Genomic DNA, 9,573 nt, shown 5'->3' with positions numbered 1-9,573 from the left:
GAAGAATCAACTCCTCTTAAAATGCAAGTAACGTACATTATTCTGAATGAAACAAGAAAAGTTATCGTAGCTTGCAGCTTCTGGATTTAGAAAATTTGAATTTAGGCATTCTCAGAATATTTATGTCATTTGATATAATCTGTTATAAGGCTAGCTCTGAATATAATTTTTCGCACATACGGGACCCTCTGTATCTTCTCGTATGTTATTAGATTTTTCCACTATAACAGAACCATTTACAGAAAACCTATTAAGAAATTCAAAATTAAATTGTAAAAAAGTATGAATTTTTCCAAAATGAAAATGAATTCTTAACAACGATAGAAATTGGATGTAATTGTTTTCAGGAACGTCAAGTGATTGGTACTCAATTAATTTTCTACTCCATTTTCATTTTTAGATTACATTCTCAACACTGATACTCATTGATACTCAACACTGATACTCATAATCTGGTTATGATTAATGCTATGATTCATTAAACTTGAGTTCAATTTTTAAACGCGAAGTGATAAAAATTGAGCTACTGAAAACAAATAAAATGTGAGAATTTCAAAATATAAATTTTACATCCTGTTGAGCTACCACTCAACAGGATGGGTGGAAAGAAGAAGGTTTACTTAATTTCAGGAAATTTGTTAAAATTTCAATGTCTCAAAAAATGTTGAATTTAACGAAAAAAGTTCAATTTAAAATCTTCAAAGTAATTTAAAAAAGGTAAAAGTAAATAAATTATAAAGGTACAATAATGATGATTAAGCAACAATGAATAATGAATTTTCATATTTTCAATGATTAAGCCAGGTATACAATCATCATACGACCATCTGCAGACCTAATTATTTGAAATCACCTCACAACACAAATATCAAAACAAAATTTACGTAATAACGGCTCCACAATAACTAACTTTACAGTAGTCTTTACAGAACAAAGATTTCTCAATAGTCAGTATACCTGAGTGATGTATTGATGCTCCATTTTAGAGAAAAGGTTGACGAACTTTGAGTTGAAATGAGATTATTACGCACTGGTATAAGTAGCTCATTGAAATGCTCCAGATAATTTAATTGCGAAATATGGGTAGTTCACGTACAGCACAAACCAATAATATTCTTGTAGGCCAGTGATATTTTGTTGAATGTTATTGAATTCGAAAATTCAATATTTGTGAATATTCAATGTAATAGCAATTGTATTGTATTTAGTAAAAAATCATCCAATGAAATAGAATATAAATTAGTCCTTAAGATTTCTATAATCTAACAAATACGAAACTAAATAATTAATTTTAGTTGTGTATAAATTCTATTGTTGAGTTTATTGAGTATAAATGGTGAGGTTTTCTATTGTTATCAATCTTGTTGTGTAGCCTATTCTTATTTCTTTCATCAGGTTTGTCAAGTGTAATGCGAAAATAGAATAGAATACTTTTAAGGTTCTTTAGCTTCACTTACCAGTGAGAAGAATTGACTTCTCCTTCCCCTTGACGTTGACCTCTGATTCTTGAGATGGCTGACTCAAATCTACAAGAACATATTGTATTGATGGTGCAATTATTAGTTTGCTTGAATGTAACCATAAAACATGTTGTCTAATCTATTGAAGAGTATCTACTAATTTATTTGATGAAGAAAAAAAATGGATGTATTCAACGAACTGGTAAAAGAGATAATACATTGTTAATTGTTTGTTAGTCCAGTCCAGTCAACACTGAAGAAATGTTTGATGTACATTTTAGTTGAAACAGTTCTGGCAAGTTATTATATTACGCGTCTGCAAAAACAGGCGCTGTTGTCGCTTTCAAAGCACCCATTTGTATTTGAAAAATGAAATGAGAACGAAAACTGCGACGATTAGAACAGTTGAATTTGATTTTTTTCAAGTAAATCACTAAAATAAAATAAATAGTTGAAATAAAAGTTTCATTCAAATTTAAGAGTATTTCGCTTCGGATTCATGTAGTCTGATATAAAACATTCTAAAGGTGGCAGTAGGAAGATTTATTACTAGGTTTCCAGTACTTTGTAAGGAGGAAAATTTCAAAATAATCCATTCCTAATATAGAAATATTGTAAATACGCGTGATAAAGAAATATTCTGGGAATAATGATGAACTGCTATGAATAAGAAAATGTGTAAATAATAGAAGAAATGCTGTGAATGAGAGAGAAGTACTCGTACTGTGAGATAAAAGTGAGAGCATTATCATTTGCATGCTCAATTACCGCATTTGCCCTTTCCTGGTCTCCCCATCCCCAACCAACCTGTTTACAGTTGTGAATGTGACGAGAAAAGCACCACCGGGAAAGTTTAGGGGCTAGAAATCACGCTTTTCCCCAAATAGTGTTAGTGTTTTTCGGCATGGTGAATCCGGGCATTTGTCTGCAAGAGGGAGAGTAAGTGAGAGGGAGAGAGAGACCGCAGCATTCAACAAAATGCGATAAAGAATCGCTTGAAATTCTTCGCAAAGAGAATTACAGATCACACAGCCTGTCTCCTGTCTCCTGCCTCCCCACTTGAGTGCGAACTAACCAACTTGATTTCGATTTCGGTCGGCTGATTATATCCTCTTTTGTTCTACGCACCATCAGTGATATTATCATCAGAAGATATTAGGGTGAAAGGGAAGGAGGCTCTTCGTCTATCCACACACAAAATCGTGTATTGTTTGATCACACGCGAAATTCCACTACCCCTTCCCTTTCAAATTACCCACCTCTATACCTCTTAATAAACGATTCTGGATTGTACCCGAAATTTCTTCTTTTTCTGTAATCCTCCAAATCTTTTCCACAATAATCTACTCCAACATGCTAATGTCAAAAATATAATATTGTTCCGTTTCTCATGTCTTTGGACTCAATTTACTCTTATTTTCACTCTTGGGCAACAAGATATTTTTTCATTTTTCTATGCCATCATTCCGTTTTTAATGGGGTTGGCATTACCATAACGCAATCTGCATTTTTTCGTGAATCTCTTCACTGAATACCTTTCTTTTTCTACTGCCGGAAGCTCTTCCTAATGCCAACTCTAACCATTCTTCTCAATTGTAACATTGATTATTCCTAGGACTTAATAGGAATAATAGTGCTTACTTGAAACATGTTGTGGAAAAAAGGTACTAAGATTTTTTTATTTCCTGCTAAATATTAAAGAATTTTAATTTGAATATTGTAAACTTCATTCACAACATGTTTCAACATAATATTAATGCCATTTTCAAGTGAGTGAAAAAAATTCATGAATTTTATATTTCTAGACAAATGGGAGTAGCCCTCACCATATTGTAATATTCAGTTATTGGTAATTATTTAGCGATCGCAAAATAAACGTTTTTATATGCTGTTGATTTGTTTGAAAGTTTTTTTTTGTACTCCAAGTACAAAGTTGTACCACAAAATTTGTTCTGGAAATAATTCAATAGCTCACGTATTTGCTGTTAGAAGGCCTAGTCTGTTTATTAGGTCTATCCAATGTACCTAGGATACATTGTATTCTAGGTACCTTGGGTCTATCCGTCTAGTCTAGCCTCCTATCCAACAAACTCCAAACTTCAAACAAACTTAAAATCCGACTGAATCTTGTAATATTCGACTAGGATGAGCCGTAAAGCGTAAAAAGAGCGATGAACTGGCTCTTAACGCAACAGCGAAGATGAATTCGATAAAGTGATTATTGTCCCACGCGGCAGCGTAGTCGATGAATGATAGGATCAATCAACATTGCGCTCTAAATCCCCTACCCCTCCATGACGAGCACTGATGACGTCAAAAAAGAAGTAGAAATCTACTCATCCCGATTCATCCACAGGCTCACGCTGACTGAATCAAGAATGTTGAATGGCAAGGAATCGTCCCTCAAAATTCGATAATGACATTCAATCACTTGGGTGGAGATTTCAGTAAAAAAGTCCCCCAGAGTTCTGCGGAGTTGTGGATAATTCAATGCTTGGATTCCAGCTGTCCGTTTGATCTGCTTGGTTAATCAATAATAGGTTTTGGTTTACACAATTTAATTAGAAGCCCCACGAAAGATGTAATATGATGTCTATATGTGCTCACTCTATAATCTATTCCTATTCTGTAATCTGGAGTCAAGCAATCTATATTATAATAGTTCTCTATATATTGGAAAAAAGACTGGAAAGTACAATATAAACTTTAACCAGAGAGTGAAGTTGAGAGTATTAACAAAGTTGACTTGGTATGAAGTTACTTTATAGAGTAACTACTGTAGTAGTAGGTAGAACATATAACTAAAATAATAGTATTCTCTTCAATTTCGACTAAAAATCATGACTGTAAAGCCTCAATAGACTAAAGACTTCGTGTTTCTGTATTCAATGATATAAAACAAGTGCTTTCCACATCATAATACATACAGTACTGTCATTTTTTTAATTTGAGTTTTCCATCTAGTTTTTAATATTACAATCAAGACCGTCAGACTATATATATTAATGTGGGGAGAATATCCATTGATCAACTGAGATTGAGATTCGCTAAAAGAGTGATTTGATATCATGTAATCCAGAATGCCCCAGAGAAATGTATTGAATAAGGTGGTCATCGATTATCTATGTACATGTTTCATATATGTACAAACCAATCACACTAATATCATGTTATGAGTCTGACTATTCAAATATCAGAGGACACTACTATATAGAGATTTGAAACTATTGCTATTAGGAATAGCATAGTGATGTGATGGAACAAACATTTACATAAGCAATGGCTGGAAATCATCAACTTGAAAGAAAAAGAGAAAGATTTGTGACAATAATTGTTCAGAAGCATGAACTGTATCATGAATCAGCATTAAGCAACACGTTGGATGCAGTTAATCCCTTTTACTTTCCTATTGAAAACGAAGATCGCAGCCATTTTTCTCCTTGGTCAACTTTTTGGACAGCGAAAAGACTGCCGGGCCTTTAACGTCCAAGAACAATTCAATAAATATCAAAGTTGGAAAAACGATGGTGGAGAGAATAAAGAGAGAGTAGAAGGGTAAGAGAAAGATTGAGAGAGTGAAAGAAAGTGAGCCAAGGCAGATTTATTGGGGTACAATTAATTGTTCTTGTCTACCCAGCTCGGTCTGACCTATCCGGCTGTGCACTCTGACCCGCAGTCCTCACCCCATTCCTTTTCTTTCAAATCCAACATTCAACCAATAATACCAAGTTTTGATCGGGGACGGATATACAACTTGAATTATTTCGCTCCCTAGCTCACTTCATAGATAGTAAGTGTAACTGGGGTTTAACTTTTATCGTAACTCATAGTAATATGGAGTTTAAAACTATTGAAGTTGCACCAGTAATATGACTGATCACATGAAGCTATCCATATGAAAAAATACTACAAGTCTTTAGACTGAGATAAAAAGAGTTTTATTTATATTGTTGTCTAACAAGTAGGCTACTATGTGATTGGAACTTTACAACATGGCTTCACTTATATTATTGAAATATATTCATTCAGGGCTACTTATTCTTATTCATAAAATAGTATTATAGACATTTTTGGAATTGATATAAAATAATTTATTTACAAAAAATAAAATAATAAGAATAATTCATTTTATATTAATTTCAAAAAGGGTACTATAATACTATTTTATAAATACGAATTATTTATAGCCTCTCATCTCAATCTCAAATTACAGAGTAAGTACAAGTAAATTAGACGATTGAGTATGTACATTTTCTAAAAAAATCAGCAGAGAAAAACTTGATACGGCATGAAAAATTTTTCAATAAGATATTGACTGAAATCTGAAATTTGCATATGAAAAATATATTTATTACACTCTATATGAACATTATTTTCATCCTTGATCAATATTTTACCCATGCAGGCATGTCCAAAAAGATTTAAGTTTGTCAATATTTTAAAATTTGAGGCGATGCTGCCACACACAACAACTACCATGTCATTATGAAATGCTCAGATGAGAAACTGAATGTGAGAGAAAACTGATTTCATCTTTCATTTTTTGTCTGAAATTGTCATACATAATGATTGAACTGCTACTTAATAATATAATGTAATATCATTGGCGATAATATTTTTGGATACAGGAGTGCTCTCATACACATTAACACAGTATAGTACTCGTTCTGACACTCCAAACTTCAATTAATATCCTCCAATTTTTGAATGTCCAAGAACTACAACAAACTACAAGTTGTAGGTATAGTGAAATCATGAAATTATTGTAATTACTGTACATTATTTGAAGTAGGATTTCGAATAAATTGTTCCTGAACTTTCAAATCGATGAATGGTCATATTTCAGGTAATACCAGTACCAGAGATGACAGAAATAATCCTTATACATTGAATAATACTATTACTTTATTGTAATACTGATAATATAATATTGAACTGTCCTGGAATCTATAATCCAGTCCATTATGTTAAAAACCTGCACGAAATAAAGCTTGTAAATAATGAATGATCATATTTTTTTGGTTGAGCCTCAAGCCACAAGATAGTTTAAGTCCAGTATATTAGTCCATATATTAGTCCATATATTAGTCCATATATTAGTCCAGATATCCAGATATCGATTAGTCCATATATTATCCAGACATTAGTCCAGTATAAGTATTGAACTGTCTCCGTGTTTTTAAATGTCCTATTGTGTTAGTTAGATACGAATAGTAAAACCAGAGAGAAACAATGTAGGAAGCCTGGATAACACCTGCACCTTTCCGGTCCCATCCCGAACCATTATAATCAGTTATGACAATGGCCTGGTGCATGCCACCATGTCCGTCATATTACGATCTGTGCCGCTGCCACCGCCCCTTTACCCCACAGAAATATCGGACATGAGTTGGATCGGAACGCTGCATGATGAATGTGGCCCGGGCTTGAAACGTACAAAACTGTTACTATTCACAATTAGTGTCACATATCAATCGATGAATGAACCTATTTTTTTATAAGAGACATCATTCGAGAATGTTGCGTTGGTTTAAATTAAAATCTAAACATACATTGAACATTTTAACATTGAAGGTAGAATGCATACCGCAGCAGCAGCAGCAACAGGCTACATGCAGAGGCAACATGGACCAGGTAGCTTAGTGCTTACAAGGCAAGGTCATTCATCTCGGGGCTTGGGATGAGATCCCCGCGAGGAGGAAGGGGTTGGTTGGATTTCAGGGGGCGGAAGGGGGCACCAATAGGAGGCCTCCAAAGCTTGGCGGGTGTGTTGGCAGAGAGGGGGGGGGCGCGGACAGGCGCTCGAAATGCTTAGCCCACCTGGGAATTTCCCCCCATCACCCTGCCGCATCATTTGTTAACGAGTGGTAGAACAGGAGCAGTCTGCCAGAACAGCGAACCGTCTTGCTTAGCATACGTTCGTCAGTATTGAATAATGTAGTTACCGCACTGAATAGTATAATATTGATAATTGATATCAGTATCAGTGTAAAGATACCGAAACCGAATCTACTGTAATAATACAGCAAGGCTAAAAAACTGTGTGAAATTATTGAAAGCTCACAAGCCACGTTTGGTACGAATGAGAGATATAAAAATATTGAAAGAATCGGCACCCATCCACCCAAAACCTATGGACGTACCCCCCTTGAATTTCGGTTTCGGAAAAAATTCAGCTCCTATCAAAAATGTATTTTAAATTGCTAATTATCATTTCAACACACTGTTGACCTTTTTTGGGGTAAGATTTGGTTTTGTTTTTACACTCCGAATACGGCATCATTTTAATGATAAATGCTTGTTGTAAAAATTAATAAATGGAATTTGATGGAATCAATTTTTTCAAAACGGTTAGCGGTCAATTTGTCATAATCAATAATCGGACAAGAATACGTTAATCTAACAATGGACTATATTAACGAAAATACTGTGTATTAAAATTAAATAAAAATTATTTTGACCTTCATATTTATGAAAGGTTGATCAATTATTATAGAGGTCTACTTCACATTACAGTTCTTTTTATTCTGAATACAGATAAATATATGGGTTGGCACGGATGGAATGAGAGATCCAACTAATTATATATATCACTAGCAGGTAACCCGTGCTTCGCAAGGGTCTTTTTTAAAACTTGACAAACTGAAAACTTGACGTAATGAAATCTAGAAGAATTGAAAATAGGCCTATAAGAATCCGCGGTTGATTAAGAATTTATATGCAGCATTTCAAGTAAATCAGTCCAGTAGATCAGACGTGGTGATGCGTCAAACATAATTTTCCTATACTCTACACGTGTATACGTCTTTAAGCCAATTCTATCCTTTATTATAGTATAGAAGATGATAGATAGATAGATGATATATCCATTTAATAAAAGAAATGAATGAGAATAAATTTTGAAAGGTTTGAGATATCGATGTGCGGTTTTCACCATACCTTTTCTCTGGAAATCCTGTATCGGAATCATGTATCATATGACCACCTTTCAATTAAAAAAAAGAAGTTGGATTCAAAATGGCGGTTCCAAAATGGCGGAAAAAATTTGGGTGCGACGTAAAATCTGTTTTTATCATTCGAAAAGGATCCCCATTCATACCTATCATCTAATTTCCCTTTTAAGAGTAATGTTCTGCTGCTTCCATACAACAACTGGAAGCATGATAAATAATTGAAAACTTGACAAACTGAAAACTTTATGAAATCAAATCTTGAAGAATTTAAAATAGGTAGAATATAGAAATTGGCCATTTTTTGTGTAATATGGGCTTAAGTACACTCAACAATAAATCTTCCATTTTTCGACCGAATTGGACTTATGATGCATGATTTTGGACCACCTTGACGAGCCGAGAAGAATGAAGTGTAGTACGATGAAATCTGAGCATTGAGTCAAAAGTTATAAGTGTTTGAAATTTTGATCCTTGAGGTGTCTTTAAGCGCGCCTCTCCACTAGGAAAAATACTGAAATGAAGTGCATCTAACGGGTGATTCTCAAAGAACATAATCTCATGAACTTATGTTATGTCATTGTGCGAAATATCAACGTGAGGACAATGTAGTTGGTGATGATGGTAAAGCTGAGAATTAGGTGTTTTTCACAATACAAGGAGCATTGTTGTCAGGTGTACCTTGAAATCTATATGAGATGGAGCGCTCTACCTGATCTCAGATTATAGAGCACAAAAATACGCCCAGATGGATTTTGAATTATACATCTAAATGGTAACAAACGGAAGATATTGTTGATCAGGTATCTAGCACTGTATCTAGCACAAGGAAATTTTGCATGAAGAAATTGGCTCTGGACTTCTGTTATGTACCCAAATAATATATTAAAAAATCAGGACTACAATATAAATTGCATGCACCAATGTATATAGTGACTGGACTAACCCCTCTCTCTCTTATTATATAGAAGATAACTCTTTCAGTGCTTACTCAATTTATAAACATAATTATTGAAAGCACGTTATTAGTCAGTGAGTATAGAATGTTACATTCAGTTACATTACAGTGAGTTGAGAATAACACTGGTATCAGTATGCTGTATGGCATCTAGAGATCTATATAATAGAATATTGAAGGCTTGGTATGAAAATGGGTATTGAAA

The sequence above is a fragment of the Nilaparvata lugens genome, chromosome 3 (genome assembly GCF_014356525.2).
Source record: "Nilaparvata lugens isolate BPH chromosome 3, ASM1435652v1, whole genome shotgun sequence".
Classification (NCBI taxonomy): domain Eukaryota; kingdom Metazoa; phylum Arthropoda; class Insecta; order Hemiptera; family Delphacidae; genus Nilaparvata; species Nilaparvata lugens.
Note: the sequence above shows the minus strand (reverse complement) of the source record.